We start from the raw sequence: 24,961 nt of genomic DNA on the forward strand, positions 1-24,961 counted from the left end.
AGAGGCTCAGGTGGCCAGGCAGAAGTGGACAAGGATTATTTAAAGGGCATCAGGAAAACACCTGTCTTCTCAGCGTTGCTAGTATTGAAAATGACTTTGTTTTCACCCAGGATTTTGTAAAGCAATGCTAACAGCAATGCTCTCTAGTACTACCACCTAGCAAGCACCAACCAACTGGCCTCCATTTATTAAAAAATAATAAGGAGGCTTTACATACTATATTCCAGAGAAGAAAAGGGAATAGAGAGATTGAAATCTGGGTCACCATGCGAAAAATCATTTCTCAGTGTTAGAACACAGACACAATGATTTCTGTATACATTTGAGAGCTTCAAATGGCAAGTGTTTGTATAGTACCGATTTCTCAAGCCACACCCAAATTCCTACAAATTGCTATGGCAGATTCAGACTCTTGGTGTCAGAGCTGACTCTGGGCTTGTTGCTTTAAACTCTGCTTAATTGGTTTACTAATTGGATAAAGCAAAGGTTTTATCCATCACTGAATGCTATGGTCTTTTACCTATAAAGGAAAGAAGGTAAAAGTCTTTTACACCTGTAACATATGGCCTTTAGCTGCCTGACTCACTATTATCCTAGCTCCTGAGTCTTTTTAGCTTATTCTTTTCCTTTTGACTATGAGTCATGATGGTAAGTAGAAGGTGAAAAATAAATGGCCCAGAGGTTCAGTTGATTTCTTTGCTGTGGACACATTTTCCATTCCAGTTTTTTTTTTTTAAGTCAAACAGAATGAATAAGCCTGAGTTCCTTTTAATCCCTGTTGCTTGTCTTCAATATTGGAAAACATCCACTCAGCCATTCTACAATCAAAGTTCCCAAGCTACCCAGGAATGATTTAACTAGATTTCTTGGAGGATATTTAACTCAATGTTGATGCAGTCAATACGCTGAACAGTCAAATGCAATGCCATTATAGGCTTTCAATGCTTTGTAGGTCCACAGTCTTAGCCTTTGTGGAGAGGCACGTGATGTGGAAACCAATGAGACTATAACTCAGGAATCAGATTCCACACTTATCAATGCAATCAACAGTGCTGTACTCCAGGAATCTTAATAAACCAACTTCCCCCAAACCAATCTGAAACTGAGTTTCTCAATAAAAGTAACATTGAATGTAGGCTACACAGCAAGTATTCTATGCATTCTCTCTGTTATTTTGATACTTTATTTTTGCTATTCTCATTTAAAAGTATATTTTGGATAGTTATAATTTGAAGTGATACAAATGTTTTTAATTCACTAAAATTTACACAGGGAAGCTCTTAAACCTACATTGGTTGTGTCTGAAGGTTGTCCATTTAAGAAAGTACTAAAGGGATGAGGAAATGGCTCAGTGGTTAAGAGCACTAGATGTTCTTCCAGAGGACCCTAGTTCGATTCCCAAAATCTACACGGCAGCTCGCAATTTTCTGTAACTCCTGTTCGAGGGGATCTTACACACTCACATAGACATACATGCAGCTGAAACATCAGTATAAAGGAATAATAAATAAATTATATTAAAAAAGAAAATACTAAAGATTAATTGAGGCTGGCCCAGGAGGGTTAATGTTCTCATGAGAGAACATACTAGAGTATTTAAGTCCCCCCCTTTTCCCTTCCATCTGCACAAAGGTGGGGCTGTGTGATGATACCCAGGGAAGGTGACTGTTCTGAAAGCCAAGAAGACATCCCTTTCAATAAACTGACCAAGATGACACCATGACCTCCAATTTCTAGCCTCTAGAGATGTGAGAAAATCAACTTGCTATCAAGACATGCTATTTGTGGCTTAGTATGCATCAATTTATAGCAGCCCTCATCTACTAACACATTTTGAACACTGAGAAATTATATATATTTCATATAATTTGGTAAAAGTGTTAGATATATTATTTCAAAATCCTGGGTGAAAAAATACTACAATTGCTAGAAGTTATTATTGTGTATAAAATAATATAACCTGGAATTTACTAGATTTATGCAGTCCTGGTCAGATAGCCTCCTTCATAATATAACAACAAACAAACAAAGCAAAACAAAAATCTTACTGCTGTTACCTTCCTCACATTGAAATCATTATTATGAAGTTGCTATAAATATTATACTGAACAGGCACTATATGTTTCATTTTAAAGAAGTATAATAGTACCATCTTTTTTATTTTTGAGATTATAATTACATCATTGGTCCCTTTCCTCTGTCTAAGCCCATTCATAAATATCTCTTTCTATCTTTCAAATTCATGGCCTCCTTTTTCATTAATTCAGTTAGCATGTGTATGTACATATATGTATATATATTTGTATGTACCTGCATATTTCCAAATATAATATTCTCAATTTGTATGGCTTCACTTCTATGTGTATTTTTAGGGCTGACCATTTGATATTGGACAGCCAATTGGTGTACTCTTTTTTTCTCCTTTCAGCATTCTCCAGCTGCTTGTCGTGTATGTGTGTAGGGTTGAGTCCTTGTGGTTTTCCACTGTCTACTTTAGCATGTCTAATTTTGTTGTTGTTCAGCTATCCTTGTTAGGCAGTCATATTGGGGAGACTTTATAGGCAGACCCTCTAACATTGCTCGGAGACACAGACTCACAGAAAACTTAAACGTATTGTTGTTTAACAGTGCTGAGACCAAGCTAGAATTTTATTTGAGTCATTTGAATATCACACTTGCATTGCACAGTTCCTGTGAGTTTGTGAAAATACTTTTTGTGGAGAACAGAATGATAGGAGGAAAATGAAATCTGGTTTCACTTACATAGTTGATGTCAATACAAAAGATCTTAAATTATGTTTGATTATTGGTTTATTCTGTAAGCAGTAGATTAGATTTGTAGAAGAACAAACTTGGCTCTTTTTTAGCATGACATAATCATATACTACGGCTACTCTTCTTTACACCCTGATTGTTTTATCATAGATAAACAACAAAATCAGACCTTATGCATTTCCTTTTGCTTACTAAAATGTGTTTGTAACACCTATATTTTCACTAACTCATAACTTTATCTCTCAGAAACCTTTTGTAAGTATACATCTCCCACTTATGATGTTAGGGACTCCCAGAGCCTTTAAAACGTTTTAGTGCTTCATGCTATCAACCAAGGGTTGATATTTAGATGGGGGAGAATTGATTGTTCAGACCATTGCTCTTTCCAAGGTTACAAGATTGACATTTGATGACACTAAAATCTGCATCTCTACATCCTACTCTTCTTTCTTCTAGTGATCTGTTCATTACACTTTCCTACCACTGTGCCATCTATTTTAAGCAAAACAGTGTCTCTTCTAAATGAAACCCAAGAGACTTGTTTACAGTTCATGGCCTGCAATTTCACCTGTCATCATCATCTGTTTGTTTGTTCCACATGATAACCAGAGCATCTTTAGAAGTGTGCTCTATATCAGAGATCCAGCAAACACCAGGTAAAGTGTGGAAATTTATTAAATGATTGAAGAGAGTTAATAAGACCCATTGTCTAACCTTACCCCCTTCTCATCATACTAATATTTCCCCAATCTCATTAATTAATGGGGCATTATCAGGCACCCCAAAACAATCAGGATAGATTACATTTCTAGAAATGAAAGTGGGTTTCATAGTAAGCAGAAAGAGTCATAGAAAATAGATAGGTAACTCTTCTCAAAAACAAAAAACAAAAAACAAAAACAAAAACATGAACATTGCCTTGTATAGCTTAAGGAAAATATTATGGACAAATCATAAGTCAACATTCTTATCTCAGAACCATAAAATATACCTATTTCATCATAAATATGTATAACGTTTAAAGTATCTCCAAACCTTCAATCTGGAGATAGAAATGACAGCAGGAAGGTATAAAATTGGATAGGTTTAAAAAAATAGATCATATCTATGTTCCATAACAGGTACACTAAGTTGGCAAAATAGAAAGATTATGTCCTTTGTATATGAAGGGATCGAAGAGATTCCCTATAAACTTGGGTCTCATTAATTCTGAGGGTATGACATAGGGGTTAGTTTGTCCAGAATGGACATAAAGTACACATTTGTTAATTAAATGGTCGGGATGTTAAAACCAAAGGCTAGAAACATACTAAACATACTTGGCTTGGTATAGAGATAATTGAAAATCTCATTTACAGTTTGCCATAGTCAAGAAAGAATAATCGCCATGAGAGCAGAGAAATTAATAAAGATATAACCAAAGAGCACTAACAACAATATGGATCTCACCACACTGAAATAATCAGTCAAGCAAACAGGTCAGATAGCCACTGCTTATGGGATAGAGGCATTAGTTGCTAGAAGCTAGTGTGCCTGTACTTCGGCAGACATCACTAATCAGTCACAGAGCTCTATCCTGCAGGGCCCAGGCACACCCTCTAATCTTTCTCAATTTTAGGTTCTTGACAACCAATTAGCTGCAGTTGGCTGGCAAGATGAAATCTATTTGTCATCCCTGACTTGGATTATTACTTGTATGATATGGCTTGTGTTCTCTAATCTTATTATCCACCATACTCTTAGATTTCTAGCAAATAGCCTGGATCGTCTCATCTATTTTAACCCCCTTCTCTCAAGAATCATCGTTTATAAAAGTGGGGACCTTAAATTCATGCAGATTTCCTTCTAGTCTTCTGGATTTCTTTTTCATTTGAATTTGGAATACAGGGCCAGGTAGAGAAACATCTTTCTCAATTTTATGTTTCTGTGTTCATCACTCCTGGAGAAATGATGTGCCTAACTTCATTTAAGAGATGACTCTCAATTTGACTAACTTCCTTCTTTTATATTCTCATTTTGTGAGAGAGCACAAGAGGTTATTATGGTTATTATAATTGAGATAATTATTACTTAAATAAAAGAGAAAAAGTGAGCTGTGTTTTATAATTTTGCTTTATGCAGTGTTCAGGGATTTTGTAAGTAGCCCTTGTGCCATGCTTTCTTATATACCCTTAACACTGGAGTTTCAATATTTCAAGTTTACATGTTATTTTTCTAAATTTAACTTTAATCCTGGTGGTAGGAATTTGCCTTATCATTTGGCGGAGTTATAGTAAGTGGACATTCAGTGTTTACTTACATTAAATTAAGTTGCAGTTAAAATAAAGGAGGGAGTCATATCCATAGAATCATTATTCTATTTTTATTTTAAAAATATAATCACTGTTATATAGTTATTATGTTTTGTCATGAACCATAGAATAATTGATAGCCACTATATTTAACCAGAGTAATTTCTAATTGCATCCTAAATACTTTTCTTTATAACCATAGATAAATGCAGCTATTATTCTTCATCAATGAAGCTTGTTTTCAACAGATGGGGGTTATAACACAAGTGTAGAAATGTTCAAAATGTAGAGAATAAGTGACTACTGATATCAGGGTTCCTAAATCGAAATAATAAATGTAAATCACAACCCCCATATCCAAAGCTCAAGAAATATCCTGAAAGAGCTGGAAGGAAGATTGTAAAATGTAGAGGACTAGGAAATCTATTGTGAGAGAGTGTCTTCTGTATAATTACAGAGAAGCTGCACTTAGAAAATATCAATAATATAATTACCCCAAGAAAGGACTACATAATACTAATACCAATTGTTATGTAGTTTTGGTTACTGTCTTATACCTATTCTAAGAGACCATGACCAAAGCAACTTATAGAACAAATAATTTATTGGGGGCTTACAATTTCACAGGATGAGCTCATGAACATTGTGGCAGGAAGCATCCTATCAAGCAGGCAGGCATGGCACTAGAGCTGTAGAGAAGAGTTTATATCATGAGACAATCTCAAGTAAGAGAAGGAGAGAGAGGGAGAGAGGGGGTTGATATGGAAACGGGAGGATTTTAGGAAAAGAAGGAAGGAGTGGCAATAATGTAAATATAAATATAGTACTCATGCATAAAGTTCTAAAAACGTAAAATTTAGATTTCAGAATTGAATAGACTGATGTTTTAAAAGCATGTTTGTGGTATAAGAATAATGCAGAGACTGAAGGAAAGGCCATCCAGAGACTTCCCCACCTGGGGATCCATCTGATATACAGACATCACACCCAGATGCTACTGTAGACGCCAAGAGGTGCTTGCTTGCTGACAGGAGCCTGATATAGCTGTCTCCTGAGAGGCTCTGCCAGAGCCTGACAAATACAGAGGTGGATGCTTGCAGTCAACCATTGGACCGAGCACAGGGTCCCCAATGGAGGAGTTAGAGAAAGGACTGAAGGAGCTGAAGAAGTTTGTAACCCCATAGGAAGACAACAATATCAACCACCAAGAACTGCCTTTCTCCCCACCCCCAGAGCTCCCAGGGACTAAACCACCAATCAAAGAGTACACATGGAGGGATCCATGGCTGCAGCTGCATATGTAGTAGAGGATGGCCTTATTGTACATCAGTAGGAGGAGAGGACCTTGGTTCTACAAATGCTTGATGACCCAGTGTAGGGTCATAGAAGCATAGAAATGGGAAATGGGATCAGGGGTTTCTGGAGGGGAACTGGGAAAGGGGATAACATTTGAAATGTAAATAAATAAACAGGAGACCTGTCCAAAAAAAAATAAAAATAAAAATAAAACAACAGATTGAAAATGAAAGGTGAACAACAGATAAAAACAAGTTAAGGAAATGTATTACTATTTTTGTAATTAGGAAATAAAAATTTAAACTTGAATTTGGTCATTCTAATGGTGAAAGCAATAAATAAAGAAGAATCTCTTAGTTCAGTACAAGAGATCCAGGAGTAAGAGACTCTAAGTACTCAATGGGGGTGACCTTAGCCAAAATGCCCAACACTGGGGAGAGGGAACTTGAAGAGTCAACCTCTAGTAGACAGACAGGGCCTCAAGCAGAGGGACAGAGTTACTAAGCCACAGTCAAAATTTCTGACCCAGAACTGTTCCTGTCTAAAGGAACTGCAGGGACAAAAATGGAGAAGAGACTGAAGGAAAGGCAGTCCAGTGACCAGCTTAACTTGGGATCCATCTCGTGGGAGGGCAACAAGGCCTGACACTATTACTAAACTATGATGTGCTTACAGATGGGAGTCGAGCATGGCTGTCCTCTGACTGAGGACATGGCCCTACCTGCAGCTGACTGAGACGGAATCAGACACTTGCACCCAACCATTGAACTACACTTCTGAACCCTAGGGTTGAATTAGGAGAAGGATTGAAGAAGCTGAAGGAGAGAGCGACCCCATAGGAAAACCAGCAGTCTCAACTTACCTATACCTCAGGGATCTTCCAGAGACTGACCCACCATCCAGAAGCATACATGGGCCAGTCCAAGGCCTCAGGCACAAATATAGCAGAGGTCTGCCTGCTCAGGTGATAGTGAGATAAGATGTGTTTAATCCTTGAGAAACTTGAGGCCACAGGGAAGCAGGGAGGGAAGGGGGGAGCGTCATCTAGAAATCAAAGGGGAAAGAGGAATAGGATAAGGAAGTATGTGGGGTGGGGACCAAGGGAGGGCTATGCCTGGAATGTAAATAAACAAAATAATAAAAATTGCAAACAAAAAAAGAGAAAGAAAAAGAAAAAAAGATTAATGGTCATTCCTGTAGCCAGACAGGACTCACAGTGAAGAGATAAGGACAGTAACCCATGCACAAAACTTTTGATCCAAAAATTGTCCTGCCTATGAGATGTGCAAGGACAAAGATATTGCAGAGATGGAAGGAATAGCCAACCAATGACTGGCTCAAATTGAGACCAATTCCATGGGCAAGAATGAATCCCTGACACTGTTGATACTTTGTTATGCTTGCAGAAAGGAGTCTAGCATAACTGTCCTCTGAGAGGCTCCACTGAGCACCTAATGGTAACTGAGCCACCTTGTCTGGCCTCAGTGAAAGAGGAGGTACTAAGTCCTGCAGTGACTTGATATGAAGAGGAATATACCCAGATGGGGGTTCTCTCTTCTCAGAGGAGAATTTGTGTTAAGGAGGTACTGGTAGGACTGGGCTGACATTGGGATGCAAAGTTAGTAAATAAATAAATTAATTAATAAAAAAAGAACACAAGGAAACATTAGTTTTGACTAGATGTAAATTTGAGACACTGTAGAAAAAAGCTTTTGATTGGACTCAGTAGACTGACACAGTGAAATTAGTACCTAACAGAAATGAGAAGAAAAATAAAGGCTAGCACAGCGTGTGCTTATACATCAGTAATATACAATTATATATTAGCACTCAGCTAAGCTTTGTGATAATTTTCATGTATGTTAATATATTTTTATTAACAGTGCTTTGATTTCTAAAAGAAGTGATGTTAACAGGAGATGTCAGGATTAAGAAAAGAATAAAGGAAGGGTGAAGGGGTGGGGGAAAGGAAAGCAAGGAGGAATGAAGACTTGGAGGCAGGAGAGAAGGGAAGGCGGAAGAGTTATGCAGGAAGGAAATATGAAAGAAAAGTAAGAAAAGAAGAAAGAAGAGAAAAATAAAGACATACTAAACTTCATTCAAAGTAATACAAGTAGGAAATAAAAGATCCAGGATGGACTTTACATTCTATTCTTCCAAATTCTATGTATTTCTCCTGCACCACAGTATCTTGAAAGTAGGTGTTCCGGCTCTTGTTTGCCAAGGACCTGCCTCAGCGTGGAAAGAGGGTCTTGAGGGAGAGGTATTTGGGAGCAGCAAAGGAAAAACTTGAAGTTAATCATGGGGTACAAGCTGACAGCTATGTGCTCTGCTGGAGAAAGTTCTCCAGAGATCTCCAGACAGGCCATCAAGATAGCTCAGCCCTCACAGACCAGGGCTACATATCAATTCAATTGTCTACCCCAGGTTCCCTTTTGATTTTCCCACAAATCAACATATTAAGACCTTAAAGCCTTGATTCTTAGAAAAAACCAAGCAAGTACATGTTTTTGTTTTTAAACATGTCAAATAAATTCAGAGATCTGCCTGCCTTTATAAGCACAGACAATAAGCTAGCTAGGTAGGACCCTGTCCTAAAATTACCATTTTACCATATCCATCATGCCTGGGCCTAAACTCTGTCCCAGGCTGATGCTGAACTCAGAAATCAGAAAATACCTTTGTATCTTTCTGACAAGCTGCCTTACTTCTATTAGGTCCATGAAGCCCCTCATATAACTCATATTACATCCATATATTTTGCATAGTTGAAAAATCCTGTTTATATACTTATGAACTTATGTTCTTTCCCACAGCATTAATGGCTGTCCTGAAGGTCACAGCATTTACCATTTGTTAAGGACCTTAGACACACCCTCACCCCCCATACTTGTGCTATCTCTGATTATCATGGAATCATTAATCTTGTTAGAGGAGACATTCACTGATAAACTTGGCAGACAGAATAGTTCCCGAAGTAGGAACCTAGAGAAAATTATGTACATTATATAAACAAGTCTCACACCTAGCAACTGTCAACACTTGTGGAGGCCCATGCCCCAGTGGCTTTGCTCCAGGGGCAGGAACTGTATCACGCCATCCCTTCTGCAGTGGCCATACAGAACTTGGCCTTTGTTACTGTTACTCTTACTTTGTTGTTTTTTGTTTGTTTGTTTTTTTAACTTCTTAAAGCATCATTTAAAATCATCTACTTTAATATACAGGAAACACATAAAACATTTTAAAAGAATGATGTCCAAGTACCAGAGTTGGTAGTCTGAGAGGAATCCGAGAACAGTGCTTTCTTTGGTGCCCTTGGGGATGACTCCAGCACAGACCTAGCTCTCCAACAAGGCAAAATGCTGATTTTCCTTGTCGTGGTCCTGGTTTGGTTCCCGTGCTCCTCCTCTAGCTTTGAGAAATCTTCCAGTTCCAAGAATGACTCCTTCCTTTAGGTCCTTAACGTTCTCACTGAGGGCAGAAGGCCGCTTACCCTGTCGTAGTGTCAAGGTCCCAGGGGAGTTGTCATCCTGCAGGATGATGAGAGGGGACCTCCCTAGAACCTTGCTGTTTGCTTTTTGTCTGCTGCGCTTAGAACCTGAGAACTGGGGAGTCTCTGGGTCTCTGGAGGGCTTTTCTGAGTTCTGGCTGGCAGCTATAGTTTCTGCGGATTGTTTTGCTTCCTCCTTGGTAAACACCTGTTTGGGATCGAGTTCAGCCTGGCTCAAAGGCAGTAACTGGTCCTCAGGGGATAACTGGGGATCTGAAGACAGTTCCAGGTCAGAAGATAAAGGCGTTTCCCGGGGCAGAGCAAGCTTTGGGGAGGAAATTGATTCCGATGCTTCCGTCTCAAAAACTTCGTTCAGCTATTTCACCAGTGAGAACTGAGGGTCTGGACCACTGATCTTCATGGGTGTCCGTGCAATGCCAAGAGTAGGAGAGCGGGGATCTGGGTCTTGTGCCTGTTTGAGACTGTTCAGCTGTTCTGCTGGTAGGCTTGGCTGTGGAGAGCTCTCCACATGAATAGGAGTGCACTGGATGCCAGCACTAGGTGAACGAGGGTCTGCTACTCGAGCCACTTGCTTGTTTCGTGGCAGTCTTACTTTGTAATTATGGGATAAGGCTGCCTAAATGGTTACTAGGATGACCCAGGTTTGTGTCAGGAACTCTACATCCATCTCTAGTGGTCATAATAATAAATCCATAATGTGATAAATCATTTCTCAGATGAAGAAACTGAAATTCATAAAGCTTAAGGAGAGGTTCCAAATCACAGCCTGTGAGTTTAAACTCAAGTTCTCATATTCAACATACAACAGATTTCTGCGCAGAGTGATTGGGTTTAGGTCTGCCAGAGGTTAAAGACTGTGTTCTGCTTGGTGTGAAGATACATAACAAAGCAACCATGTGGCCTAGAACCTCATTGTTCATATATTCACTTTAGAGTCTTTGACCTTCAGATATGTTTTTTTTTTTTTTTTTAAACTTGTAACACAGGGTTAGGAAGGCAATTAACTAAGCTGATGTATGTGCATGTCTTCTGGGCACTATTGTGACTATAAGTACAATAATTATGTACCACTTTAAGAGCATTAGTAATTATGATTTTATCCCGAGGCTGAGAAAATAGAGAATTACTTAAAAATAATGCTTGAATTTGCATATGACATAGGAGAAATTATTGACTCATTTCACTTCAGATCTCTGATTCCTTTACAGATGTAGACTGCAATGGGAACACTGATATGAGTCTGGTAAACTCTTTAAGGAAACATATGAAACTTGGGTTTCAATTCCCGCTTTTTGGACAATGATGAGTCAGGTGTTTGAGCCAGGTCAAGAGTCCATTTGCATGTTGCATTTTTTTTCACACAAATTGCTACTCTTGGGTCATAGTTTTGCCCAGTAAACTCCTCATTAAAGACTTACTAGACACTATCTTAAGAAAAGTGCAGCAGGGAAGACCTCCAAGAAAATTCACTGGACTGAGGAGCTTCTCTTTTATGACCCAGAGGATGTGGTAATCAGAATTTTTAGTGGCCATCAAAATTCCATCCTTGAGAAAGCAAATCCAGGGTAACTTCCACAGAAACTATTGCTATGTTTGGTTCTTTACTGGAGGGGAAGATAATTAATGTGGAGGTACATGTGGAAAAAGTGAAGTTAAAGGGAAATAGAAATTCTTAGTATACTGTCTTATGACTTTATGAATCTGAATAAGCCAGGAGAGTTAAAGATTCCCCTGGAGGATAGCTTAGTATGGACTTCTTGCCATTACTGGACAGTAAAAGCTGTTGAAGAGGAACACAGGATGTCTTATCCCTTTAAGCAGGATTCAGTAGATATACCCTATACATACATAGAATAATCCTCAACAAAATTGAGAATGAAATGAAGACTTAGTTTTATACAAATGCCTCTAATTCTTCAGAGATAAGCAAGAACGTCTTTTTGAAAAGTTTATTATGGAACTTTGTCAAGATGGCTGATATGTTTGGGAGATAAAGTCCATCCATAAAAAAAAAAAATCCAAGCTCAATTTTAAACTCTGTGTAATTGACAGAAAGAATCAAAATAGTCATCCCCATCTGGGGTCTTTGACATCCAGCAGACCCGGAAGAGGTATGCTGATTTTCACCAGCATGAAAAGCAGCAGTGGCTGAAATCCTACTGTCAGGGGAATGACTGAAGGGCATATACAGCTTATGGCAAAATTGACATGGCTGGCTACATCACTGGGGGATTAGTTCTTCACAGCTGTGGGATGTCAAGGGAAATTGAAATCTAACCATCATGGTATCTGTTAAAGCCTATAAGTGCATATAAATCTCCAATGAGTACCTGGACCAGTTGGAAAGGTCTTCATTAATGGCTGCTGTAGAGGGTTTAGTTGGAAATAGTGAGGGTTTGAAATAATTTTCATGTGAACTAAGTCCATTATACAAGAGTAGTTTGAAAGAAGACAGTCATAGTGCTAAGTAGATGATATAGTTCCCCTTTTGGCACACAGCCAGAAGTGGTCAGGATAAATGACTAGCCTTTGAATTTGACTTTAACAGCATGTCCTTGCTGTTCTGTGTTATTAGAGTGCCTAGCCTATAATAATATCTACTTAGACAACATTTACTTGTCATGGCTTCAGAGAGTGACCAGTATGGATGTTTATAAATTATTAGAAATTTGGTTCCAAAGTATGGAAATTGTATCCACAAGGAAAACATTGCTACAACTTAGTAAAAACTAGGAAGACTGGTTATACATTTTTCTCTATTTTTCTTGTCAAGTTTCTCTAATATAACAAATTAATATATTATGTTAATTTTATATTTTATATATGATATATTTATATGTTATATAAGTACATATATATTTTTTATTTTATTTATTTATTGTAAGCAGAACAAAGCTGCTAATCATTCCTAAAAACACTCTAGGTCTCTCTGAGACTTCCCCTAAATTCTATAAGTGGAGTCAGTTGTGCCCCTGGTCACCTCTACCACATTTTATGGCATTTCTATCTGGTCCCATCTTGAACCATATGTAGAGAAACAGAATCATTACTGCAGCTGATAATGGTTGACAAGGATGGGTTCTGCAAGAAGACTGGCTCTGTCTGTGCCTGCACTCTGGAGTTCCAGACTTGCGGTATCAGGAACAGAGCTTAATATCAGATAAGAAATGAACAAAACGGGATTATGCACTTCACTGAATCACAACAAGGATTAAATAAGATAATAAGGGCTTTGAAGACACCAGGCTCAGTGAAATGTTTGCCAGTGTTGTTTTTAATATCAAATTCATCTGGCTTTATGCCAAGCATAGATGAATAGAGTAGCATGGTGATTGACAATAAAAGATAAGTGCATCCGTGAGGAATGAGCTCTTCTAAAGTGCTTTTATTTATTTATTTATTTATCTATCTATCTATCTATTTATTTATTTATTTATTGCATGTCTCTTTGCTGTGCCTACACATAGTTAGGATGAAGTGAAGAAAATCATGAATGGAAGCGTGTATCTATCGACTGATTTTCCATGCCCTTCATCTCAAATTTAAGTATCTTGAATATCTCTTTACTTACATTCCTAAAGCATTTTATAGTCAAGTGTAATCATGGTAATGATCATACTTATGCCATATGGAGCATTAAACCAGTACCCGGAAAGTGGGCATAGTTGGCCTACTTAGTGTTAAATGACTTTTTCAGAAGCACTTTGACAGAATCAGGCACTGCCAGGAAAGCAATAGAGAATTTTCTCAGTCTATTTGTTATCTTGGGTCTGGATACATGGGTTTAGTTCCTATTCTGTCTCTTATGAGTGTTATGCGTAGAGCCAATGCCCCCAGAAAAGACTGCACCATAGCAGAGAATGGCTCCTCAGACATAAATCATTCTGAAAGATGGGTCTATAATCATTGATGCTTTGATTCAACGTGCCTAACAAATCAGCTGATACTGAGGACTGAATAAGTATGATATGCTAGAAATCCAGCCATGAGCTTTCCCAAAGCAAAACAAACAACAAAACCAAAAACCAAACCAAAACAACCCCCAAGATCTTGAATAAACTAAAATCTGTTTGAAAACAATGGTTTGTTAAGTCAAATGATAAAATATTAAGAAGCAGGAAGGTTCTGATAATAAGGAAGAGACATGTATTTTTATATAAGAGAATTAGTAAGTTTTTTTTCTGTGACTTTGAATACTTTTAATCTTGCATATGAATCCTATATTAAAGATTTTTATACTTTCTAAGTATATTTTGATATTTGAAGCAACTTATTTCATGGACCAGTGTTTTAAAATATATTTCCATATGTTCTGGTATTATGATATCTATCTTTTCTACCTGCAATATACAAACTCTTCACTTTAAAAATACAATATCAGGAAAAATATATAATACCAACTTGACAAGCAAGATGTGCATATTTATAGAATAGTTGCATAATTGTTATGGGAATAACCAATAGCTCTTTAATTTGAGGCCTGCTCCTTAAGTGGGAATCCATACCCAATGGGGTACATTCAGTCAATATCAGCCAATTACCCTTGGCTTAGGAAGTGATAAGCTCTAGAGGAGAATTCATTTGTGGTTGTTGGATGTGGTTTTTGTTTTGTTTTTGGATTTTGGTTTTTGTTCTTTGTTTATTGGCTCCCCTACCCCTTTGGAACTCAGTCTGTGTACCAGGCTGGGCTGGAACTTGGAGATCCACCTGTCTTTGCCTCCTGAGTGCTGGAATTAAAGGTGTGAACCAATTCTACACTTTTGCTTAGTTAAATTGACATAGTATCAAGCTAACTTCTAAATATTAATGTTTGTACTCATAGTTATATACTTATATACTTATATTGACTGAATGTATATTCCTTAGTTTTAATCATAGAAGCTACTTTTGTTATTGGAAAATAATGAATACAAAGACCTATAACTGCTCAAGGTACTCATGGGTGCTCAGTAAGACATTTATACCATCACTCTAAGGCTAGAGAAGCACAGTGTAAGAGGAGGCAGAAAGAATGTAAGAAATGGAGGATGGAGAGGAAGGCTCAGAAATGCTATCTTCTCTATGACACAGGAATTATGGTCACAAATTCACACCTGCTGTGGTTGCTTGTGCATGATCTACATGAGTACAGACTCATCAATAGTCCGGCATAGAGGAGAGAACTAAAGGTTCCATAGCACACTGGTGAGCAATTGGTAAACAAGGATCGTTCTGGGAGAAGGAGGGTCATTTCCTTTGACTGACTATTCTTCTATGAGCCCACCACACTGTAGTGAATAGCAGTACACAATCAACAACGGATGGTCCTGGTTAAACTTAGTTACAAAACAGAAACCACAACCACAGACAGAAAAATACATAAATCTAGGTAGGAAACGTGTAAGGAGGAACGAGAAGGCCAGGCATGGGAGAAAGGTAAGAGAAAGTTGGAAGGTTTATCACCATATATTACATATATGTATAAAATTATCAAAGAAACTATTTTAATGCAAATGATTCAACAATTCATATAGTTACTCAGATATAATTCTTATTAATAGCAATGATTCATATGCTGATTACAGCAAAAAAAAACTATTGCTCTGATTTTTTTTAAAAAAATGTACTCTAACTGAAGTTAAATACAATCAATCTCTTTGTTATAATTCACTGAATCCTCTGGTCTTCATCTTACTTCCTGTTGATTTTTCCAGAGTTATTCAATGTTTGGATGAAAGTTATGATGAACATTTGTTATGCGGGCTTGAGGCTCACAGTGTTTATTGTCTCTGGGCAACACAGTTCTGACTGTCCTTAAAGTGCTTACCATGAAAGTAAGTGCTTTTGATTACTTTGAAACATCAATTTTCTTGCCCTTTGAAAGATGGAGAGATCTATTGTGGAGTAGTCTGTGAGGACAGAGGACAGCAGCAAGTGCAGCTATAAGTTGATCTTATTATTATGTTAAAATAAAAAGGTTAGAAATCTCTCATTTGTTTACTTCAAGGTGATGATGGTGATGATGATGATGACAACGATGATGATGATGATCCTTTTTTTAAAAGACAGAGTATCTTTATATAGTCTTGTCTATCTTACAACTTGATTTGTAGACTATTGTAGTTTCAAATTCAGAGATCTGCCTGCCTCTGCCTTCTGAATGCTGGGACGAAAGGTCTGTGCCACCAGTGCCCAAATAACATTTGTTTGTAAGGAAGAGAAGTAGACAGAAGACATCAAGGCTGTGTGTTTAAATTTAACCCTCCTCATGAGACCTATCTTCATCCTTTATTACCATAGTTAATTATTCAAACAGACCTTACCTAAATTTAAATTTGGCAAGCTTAAGACATACAGGAAAGGAAGAATAGCCGGGGTTAGTCAGTCTCTTCCCTAAAGCCCATTTATTCCTGGGGATTTCTTCAGATCACTGTTGCTGTCTCAGAGTTCATACACTGTTGGACACTGTGTCAGTGTTTCTATGCAGCACATGGCATTTCAGAAGCCCTGCTATGCTGCCTTTACCAGCAGTCTTTCTGTGACTCACTCTTCTGCAATATAAAGTGTAAGTTTTCCAGGAAAGAATGTGGTGCCATAGGAAATGCCACCACTCATATCCTTTGAAAGTTTGTAAGTTCTCAGAGCAGAGAACTGATTACAGGGCTGCCATGGTTCAAGGTCTCTGACCATCCATACCCACTGGACACACACTGCTTTCCATTACTGAGCTTAAACATCTTTCAAGAGGGTACATACCTTCTGTAAAAACCTTATACCAGAGTTTAAACTTTTACCTACAGCTCTGGCATGCTCAAGCACCTCTGGGTACAGTAGGATAAGGACATCTATATCATGGAAATTTTTCTTGAACAGACTTAGAAAGCCATTGACAGGAACAGTCCCCATTACTGGCAAATTTGTGAATTTGAAATATATTAACTAGGCAAGTCTTTCCTGTGGCTTACAAAGATTTTTCAGCTTCTTTGCTGATTTTCCACTTTTTCTTGAGTAAATTCTATAAAATATTAAGCTGTGTATTAGTTTTATTGTTGACTCATCATAGCAGGGATGCACAACAACACTGAGGCTGGATTCTTATGTGCACATTAAACTTTTAGTCTGAGATCTTGCTCTTGCAATATTCTAATGAGGTACGTTTACAGAGAGTGCTCGCTCTGTAATTGCTGTCTGGGAGGCAATGATCTGACTGATTCCCTTTGGGTCTCTTTAAACCTTCACAGGAGTGGGAAGGAGTTAATCTTCTGTTTTCAGTCAAGTGATGTTTAGAAGCCTGTACTAATTTCGCCTTCAGTGAACCAGTGGTGTTCAAGATGCTGGAAACAGCAAGGACAGATGTATCATTTGCGTACTCAGTCAGGTGTGTCTGGCTTCTCATCGTTTTATCATTTTCCCTTGTAATTTGTTTAAATCCAGAATCCCATCATTAGCTTATATCACTGCTGCAAAATTGTTGACATTCTTTCATTTATTCATTAGAGACTTTCTGCGGACAGGTTATTCATAACTACAAATTGGCTGAACTATAAAGTCACATGTCTTTAATTGTGTACTATATGAAGTCAAGTCTGGAACTCAATTTGAAATGTACTATCCTCATTTTATGACACTAGGATACTTCAGTCCATACTTTCACTCATCACTGATTTAGAAGAAAGGTCTCTGCATTGTGTCAAATGTTAGAATAAGGCAGTAAGAAACACGGCAACTAAACATTTCAGCTTCTAATGACTGCACTTTGATACCAGTTCTGGGACTGAGCAGCATATCAACTAGACCACTTACTTGTATCTTTGATCAAATTGCATTGTGTATGATAATAAATAGACAAGATGGTTACTAACCTTTAAAATATAGCAGAACTGATTCTAAGATAAGTACAAACACACATCCACAAACTCAGCAAATTCACATTATGTTTTTTGGCAACTTTTTTTTGTGATGCTTAGTATTTTGCCAGCAATAACTGTGCAAAAGATGGGACACTTATGGGCTGGGTAGAAAATCTGAGCTATAACACTAAGCTTTAGTGTAGACTTGCTATATAACAAGTTGATGGTGTATCTTTCATTTCAAAATCATGGCCAGGGCTCAGAACTCTGTAAAAAAATGGTGTTATGATGATAACATGCTATGATGATACAGATAAGATCTGTATATGAATATGAACAAGGTTCAGAATGCTTTAATGATTTATTGTGGATCCATAGTAGGAATGCTAATGTTTTCTAAATTTAGTCTTGTCCTACCTTTATTCAAATACTTTCAAAGATTCACAGAGGACTCTGTATAAGTCATTTGTTTATCTGAACCTACAACATATGAGGATGGATGTGCTTTTGTACCTTCTTGCTCCAAATGCATATGATTCTGTGTCATTAATAAGATGCCCCATTGCCTTACTTGTGATGAGCCTGGGTATATGTATGTGGATTTCATCTTACTGGTATATTCCTAAGGAATTGACTTCAATGAGAAAATGTTTACTTTGGGTTCTGGATTAAGAGGTTTCAGTTAATTGTCTACTGGCTCTATTTTTAAGGGCCTATGGCAAAGTGTAGAAGCACGTGACAAAGGAAGATACTCCGAAGTCAAGGAGTAGGGATTTTGAGAAGAATGGGACCAGGAAAGGAGAAGCCTCCCATGGAGGGCATGCCTCTCATGTCCTCCTTCCTGAAGACAGTCACTATATCTCCATAACCTCCATAATGCCATCAAGTCATGAACTCACCAGATTACTAATCAGTGATTAGGTCACAATCCTCCTGAGACAAACCACCTCATAATGAGCAAATCCACCAGCTAGGGATGTAGCTGTTGATGCACAGCCTTCTTTGGGTGATACTTCATATCCAAACATATGTATATACTTAAAAAGTGTATAAACTTATATACTTAAAAAGGGTATAAACTTAAAAAGTGACATTGTCTCATCTCACATTTTGTTTTTGTTTTTGTTTTTCTCTGTTGTTGTTGTGATTTGTGTTTTGTTTTGTTTTGTTTTGATTGAGTTAGGGTTTCTATGTGTAGCCTTGGCTCTCCTAAAACTCGGGCTCGAACTCACAGATTTGCCTGCCTCTGTCTCCCAAGTGCTGGGATTCAAGGCATGCACCAACATGTCTGGCTTCATTCACATTCCTTAACATATAGAAAATATTTATGCAACTATGCAAAGCAATAATTTCATAATACTATTTTTTAGAGATGAACAAATTTATAAATTTATTTATAAAAAAATGTCTTTTAAAAAGCAAATAATCTAATTCTCTCTCATGGCCAGGATTGATGGCTTAGGTTTCATGTTTGAGAAAAAGCTGAGCCCTTTTCATAAAAGAAGCACATTCTAATTAAAAAGAAAGGAAAATGGTGGAGCATTTTCAAGCTACAATGGAGATGTTGCCTGCTCAGAGTTAAACCTCCAGATTATACTACTAAATGGCATTAATAGTGTAATTCTAAGACACAGTATATTGAAATCACCAGTTGCCAGTAGTTCTGAGCTTCTCAACACCATATTTAGTGATTGCCTTCAAAATATCCCCTAATCAACAGCACTGACAGTGTCCATCAGTGCTGTTGTGATAAAACAGTGAGTTCAAATAACTAAAAACTCCCCACATGCCAATGAAACAGGTGAATTTCTGCAATCTCTTCACAAAACAAACACAGCTTATATAAACATCAAGACAGTGAATTCAATATATATTGTCTCACCAAAAACTATTCTTGTAAGATTCTAACCTAAAAAGAGAATAGTATATATGAGCCCCATTGTATGTGAAGCTTTTATTACATAATTTTTCAAATACTGAAAAACACCATAAAGTTGAAGTATTATAAAATATAACATAGATATTAAATATTTACAAAGACTTTAAAATCTAATACAGAAATATTGATGTTCTAATATTGAATTTAAAGTTATACAAAAAGGTCTAAGAACTTCAGAATTATTAGGTTTACAGAATAAACAAAGGATATTCTTACTACGGTAAGCCAAATCTACCCTAGCTCTTATTTTTTTATACTGCATACCAGATAAGAATTGCTTTATATATAAGTAACTAAAAAACAACTTTAAAAAGTATTTCGTGGTATACAAGGATTTTGTGGAACTCTAATTTAAGCATTCATAAACTTTTTGTGTACTAGTTATTTGTTTATATATTGTGGTTAATCACTTTTGTCTTGAAAAGTTGGGTTAGGCTATATGACCCACAAAACCCAATACACTTAATATGGAAAAATATGGTCACTAAAACTTTGGAGTGAAGTTCAACAGATAAAGGACTTCAGTACACTTGGAGATCTTGTTAGAGTTTCAGATGGTCTGGTCTTTTAGTTCTATTGAATAACTCAGTGGCTGTTGAATTGTGGTCGTTGGACAAGCAGTATCAGTGAAGAAACCATCACAAACGCAAGGACTAGGACATCACCATGACCTCATTGATTCAGAAACTCAGAGTGGAATGTGGGAGTTTGTGGTTTCATAGGCTGTCTCATTAGTCTTGATACATCTGAAGATTGAGCCCAATTGGCCTAGTCCCTGGGATGTGAACAGGTCATATTATCCAACATATAAGAGAGGTGCTCATGGGCTCCTGCACAGGGATGAGATGCAATACTCAGTATTTTGCTTACTGTTTTGCATTCTTTACAATATCTTGGAGACAAGGAAGGCATGTCTTCCCCATTTTAAAGAGACAGGAGCTAGAATTCATTCAGGAAATATAGTAATTTGCATGGAATTATTGAATTGGCTTTAAAAATCAACCCTTCAGGTTTCCCTGCCCTCACTTTCTTCTTATCTTCTTTGATATGGACAAGCAGTCCTGGAATCAAGGATTTTGTGGAACTCTAATTTAAGCATTCATAAACTTTTTGTGTACTAGTTATTTGTTTATATATTGTGGTTAATCACTTTTGTCTTGAAAAGTTGGGTTAGGCTATATGACCCACAAAACCCAATACACTTAATATGGAAAAATATGGTCACTAAAAACTTTGGAGTGAAGTTCAACAGATAAAGGACTTCAGTACACTTGGAGATCTTGTTAGAGTTTCAGATGGTCTGGTCTTTCAGTTCTATTGAATAACTCAGTGGCTGTTGAATTGTGGTCGTTGGACAAGCAGTATCAGTGAAGAAACCATCACAAACGCAAGGACTAGGACATCACCATGACCAGTAGCTAGCCTGGCATAGTTTGTGTTGGTTTTCTCATGAGGAATGTAGACACTAAACAGGATATGAATATCAGAGTCTAGTGATATATCTCCACGGCTATAAGAAGACCACCCTGACTAAACCACCAACCAAAGAGTATAGGACCCATGGCTGCAGCTACATATGTAGCAGAGGATGACCTTATCTGGCATCAGTGGGAGGGGAGGCCTTTGGTCCTGTGGAGGCTTGATGCCCAGCATAGGTGGATACTAGAGTGGTGAGGCAGAGGTAGATGAGTGGGTGGAGAAGAACTCTCATAGAGGTAAATGGAAGGACGGATGGGTTCATGGAGGAGATTTTGGGAAGGGGGATATCATTTGAAGTGTAAATGAATGAACTGAGGTAAAAACAGAATCTTTCAATCAGGAAAGTATGAGTGTTCATTTACCCAACAAATAGCCATCTCTTCGTTATTAATTACAGTTTTCACTTTTGTTCACTTTTCATTTCTTGTGGATGAGATTAAGAAAACTTGTAGGAGATTCATTCTGTCTTCCTACCAAAGTACAGTACAGACCAATGCATTACTTCCTAAAACCCTCTTCAAAGGTTCTCACTACAGACTCCAACCCCATTAGTATTTTCTAATACCCTCTTTAACAAGATGTGCTACATTTCCTGTCGTGCACCACATCTTCCTCCAGTGAACAATGACCTCCCTCAAATTATTCATCCACAGGTATGTTTCCCCTGATGCTCTCTACTGTTGCAAGGAACTGAGTGGTAGAAATTCTTGGTTTCTATATTTACCCTCATCCTTCAGTAAAGGCTACAGCTCTTCTCTAGAGAATGGGATGGGAAATGCTCTCTGAAAATGGGTAAAATGGAAACAGTTCCAAGGCAAATGAGTCTGGAATAGTCTGCCAAGTCCACCTGGTATTTAACTACTTCACAGACCTATTCATTGTTCATGTCAATATTTATTGTTCTTTAACCATCAAAAGAGAGCTTAAGAAGTTGCCATTTATAAGTATTTATAACTGATATTTCTATCTTTCACACCAGTGTCTACCTGTTAAAAATCTTAAATCTTTTAAGTCCTGAGGTTCCAAATATTACCGCCTTCATTCAAGCACCCCTTCACTCAGAAATCTAGCAACCAGAAGAGGGCAGGAGAACTCTTGTCATTCTCTAAAAGATTTGCTTTTTTTTTGTACAGCAAGACATTTTTTCATCTTGCCAAAGTTGTTCATGAGCCATTTATTCTCTAAGCAATTTGAAAGATTCTTCAGGACATGGAAATATCCTGCTGTCTTCAATTCCCCTCCACACAGTAGGTGCTTCGTGCATATATGTTAAACTGCAGCTATAAATCTAAAAATGCTTTCCACTTTACAGAAATGAATGGGTTGCTTTCCCATCCAAATCAAAGTCCATCTGAGTCAGGAGTCTGCAGCTCACAGCTAGATATTTCAGCTCAAATTATATCCTAGGTTCTAAAGTTTCACAAATTTAATGTGTGAGGGATTTTGTTATGAGATCTCACTATCAGAAAAATAAATCATCAAAATTGTAATCAGTTAATCCACAATTTTGAGGTTGCCATGGACACTTGAAAGTGACATTGGAAGTCTTGAATTGCACTCAGTGCAGAAAGCAAATTATACTCATGCTATTGGTGTGTGTGTGTGTGTGTGTGTGTGTGTGTGTGTGTGTGTAAAATTGTGCTAAACACTGTGGATGATCAAAACCAAGGAGAAATAAGTCTGTGTCAACTCTTCACACATTCTTCTTGTTGTTCCAGGAACCCCATATGGTGCACCAGGTCCCTGTGCTTCCACCACAATGTTATGTCACCCATTGCCTTATATATAGTACTTGCTTAAGCACCTTCCTTGCATATAAATTTGATAGGTCTCTCTTTATCAATAGCAAGAAAGCTTAAAGGAAACTCTACCTTGCCCAACTTTGAATGTTTCTGAATCTTCCATTTGGATTTAGCTACAATCTGCATGGAAGATCTTGCTTGGGTAGATTTACCATGATATAGTACATGATATATTACAATGTGTTTACCTGGATCTCTAGTTTCAAGTAAGAGTTCATTAAGGGGAAAGGTGATCTTCTACTAGTCTTAATCCTGGGGATCATACAGAACACATAATGTAGATAATCAAGAAATAATGAATGACACAATTGCTGAAACCCGTATGTCCTAATACAAGTCATTTTTAAAACAGGCTGAGGCAAAAGTGGCTTACCATTGGGTTTCTCTACTTCCTTATAGAAGGTCCTGAAAGATGTCAGATTTATCTATTAGAAATTTTCAGCCTCTCCTCCATTAAACTGTTATACCAAGGATGATGAGCTGAGTCTTCAACGTTTCTTATCTCATACGTAAGATATTTAAGACCAAGTTTCCTTGAAATGAAAGAAGTGCTGTTTATAACAGCTGCAGGCCACAGATATTGCATTAATTGGGAATTTCTTCAGTAACTGGAAATTGAAGGCCAGCTCTGAACTTTTTTTTTTGGTAGAAAAAATTCTATGGGCTTTTATCTTCTCTCTCATGTGAATTATAAATCGTTTAGCTAGCTCCTCTGTTCTGAATAGACTTTTACCTATTCTCTCTATAATCTCTGTGAATTATTTGTTATCCTCTATTATTTCTTCAAAGTTAGAGTCAATGGCTCTTCGGGAATAGGGGATATGTATAACTGGAACCAATGTTAGGTAACCTTATCATCTCCAGCTCAATGTGCTATAAGCAGTCCTTTCCTAATTCCATGTAAATCACCCGTCATCTGGGCTTGGGAATCCAGCCTTAGCTCTTTGCTCAAACAGCAATTCTTTTCCCTCATTCTCCAACTTGAGAATTTGTATTCATTCTTCTGTTGAGGGACATCTGGGTTCTTTCCAGCTTCTGGCTATTATAAATAAGGCTGCTATGAACATAGTGGAGCATGTGTCCTTATTACCAGTTGGAACATCTTCTGGTATATGCCCAGGAGAGGTATTGCTGGATCTTCTGGTAATACTATGTCCAATTTTCTGAGAAACCACCAGACTGATTTCCCCTTTTAGGTGCTGTGCAGTAGGTCCCCCTGCCCCCCCACCCCAGCCTGCCCCATGCCTTATCTTTTCCTGAAAAAAAACTCCCAAAGAGCTCTTTAAAAATTCCCACCACATTTTCTGCCTCAAAGGAATATTGCTTAGGTTTATACCCAGAATTGGGTTTCTTTTTATCTTCTTTATGATTTTGCTACTACATTGTAAGATTCTCTGAGGGAGTCTTCCATCCGTTTTCACTTTCAGCATCCTGTCATCTCAATCAAAACTCAACAGAGGACAATAAACATCCAACATTAAGAATGCAATATGATATCAACGACATACTAAAGTTCGAGATTATACCCATTTTACATTTTAACTATTTCTTTTCTTTGTGAGTGGCCAAGTCTAAAACCTCTAATAATTATATTAATACTTCATTACTTATGTTATTATTTTATTGCATAAATGTTTCACATGTATGCATACCTGTGTACCACCTTCATGCATGGTGTGCCCTGGAAGGTTAGAAATACATTTTAGAATTTCAGACAGTTCTGAGCTAGTAGGTGGATGTTGTGAATAAGCCTGGTCCTCTGAAAGAGCAGTTGGTACTCTTATCCATGGAGCCATCTCTCCAAATTCCATTATTGGTACACAACCTTCAGATTCCTAAATAGTGCATTGAAATGGGATATTTTTAACTTTTTCAAAATTGAAAGACTATTTTAAAAAGAAGAATAGTATCTCAACAATTGCATCTATGACTGACCCTCACAAATTAGATATATTATGAGCCATTTTATTTGTATTATAATCTCAGTGAATGATTTGAAATTTGCATTGGCATATCCATTGTCTGCTGTTTTGTTTTGT

At 37.4% G+C, this 24,961-nt stretch overlaps 1 protein-coding gene and 1 pseudogene across 4 annotated transcripts in view; both read right to left on the minus strand.

Annotated features, from left to right (window-relative positions):
- The window catches only part of Kcnip4 (potassium voltage-gated channel interacting protein 4), a 1,126,911-nt gene that overhangs the window by 179,106 nt on the left and 922,844 nt on the right, over positions 1 to 24,961 (minus strand). The gene's annotated exons all lie outside the window — the stretch shown is intronic.
- On the minus strand, positions 9,672 to 10,441 carry LOC110294083 (cell division cycle-associated protein 3 pseudogene; annotated as a pseudogene).

This window comes from Mus caroli, unplaced genomic scaffold (assembly GCF_978045245.1).
Source record: "Mus caroli unplaced genomic scaffold, Mus_caroli_1 scaffold_4, whole genome shotgun sequence".
Classification (NCBI taxonomy): Eukaryota; Metazoa; Chordata; class Mammalia; order Rodentia; family Muridae; genus Mus; species Mus caroli.